The sequence below is a fragment of the Chrysochloris asiatica genome, unplaced genomic scaffold (assembly GCF_000296735.1).
Source record: "Chrysochloris asiatica unplaced genomic scaffold, ChrAsi1.0 scaffold00351, whole genome shotgun sequence".
NCBI lineage: Eukaryota > Metazoa > Chordata > Mammalia > Afrosoricida > Chrysochloridae > Chrysochloris > Chrysochloris asiatica.
The window spans coordinates 1,949,981-1,951,205 of record NW_006408869.1 but is presented as its reverse complement, the minus strand read 5'-3'; the positions used below and the strand labels follow the sequence as shown (position 1 = coordinate 1,951,205).

Here is a 1,225-nt window from a genome sequence, read left to right as displayed (position 1 = left end):
AATTACTGATGTTAGCTGTACCTTGTCTTAGTCCCTCCCAGCTTGGTGTGAAGCTCCTCCCCTAAATAAAACAGAGGCCCAGGTCAGCCCAGGTGTGCATTACAAGTTGGAGGGCATGTAGTACAGTTTGCAGGGCAGTGAGTTGCTGCCTGCAGAGGCAATGATGCCTGTAGTCCCAAGTCTGCCCACCAGTGATGCATCCACCCTGGTTTCGTGGTGCCTCTTTGTCTCCTTCTTTCTGTCTTTCTGTGTCTTCTTTTGCTATCACTATCGCCACTGGAGATCCCCTCCTTGTGAACCAAACACTCGTGAACAACACAACTATGTCGAGGACAGTCCCCGACACAATACTTTAAAGAGGATTTTTGCAGTAGATATGTCTAATGCAAAATGCCTTTGATTTCTTAACTGGTGTGGCACTGCAGGATAATGTGCTGGACTGAAAGATCAGTTTGAACCTAAAAGTCTTTGGTTCAAACTCACCAGCCACTCCTAGGAAACCATGCATAAGGTCACTATGAGTTGGAACCAACTTGAGGGCACTAACAGCAACAACTGGCATACAGTTAGTAAACTATCCAATCTATAGTCTACATTCAAATATACACCAATTATCACAATATTATCCCTAATAGAAACATGTTAAAGTTCAGAATCATGTGTGATGTTTGTTACTTCTCTTTTGTATCCTTTAGGTTGCAATGTTTGTTTAAACATTCATTGATTTTCATGGCTTTGATACTTTTGAAGTTGCTTTGAAAAAAGCACCTCAGTTTTTATCTGTATTTTATTTCCTTAAGCTTAAATTCAGAATGCATATTTTTAGTAGGAATATCATAATAGAAATTATGTGTTCTTCTCACTGCCTCTTTCTGGTATTAAATGAGTTTAATTTTCCCATTACTGAAGATAATAACTTTGATCACTTGATTGAAATGGTAACATCTAGGTTAATTGACTACATTATATACAGTTATTATTTTTCTATTTTTCAAAATTTATTTGATGAGGTGGTACCCTAAGACTATTTAGTTTATTACAATTTATACTTACATGTCTAAAATTTTAAAATAGATAAATTATCTTTGCTTATATCTTTTCTGGGTGCATATTAGTTTTTGGCAGGATTCTTCGTTAATTTGAAATATAATTTGATATCCTGTCAGAAATATCTCATTCTTGGAAAGCTGAGGAACAGAATCAGATTTAAAAACAAACAAATATA

At 36.1% G+C, this 1,225-nt stretch overlaps 1 protein-coding gene across 2 annotated transcripts in view; it reads right to left on the bottom strand.

Annotated features, from left to right (window-relative positions):
• NCAM2 (neural cell adhesion molecule 2) overlaps nt 1–1,225 on the bottom strand; it is an 834,023-nt gene that overhangs the window by 183,417 nt on the left and 649,381 nt on the right. The window lies entirely within an intron of this gene.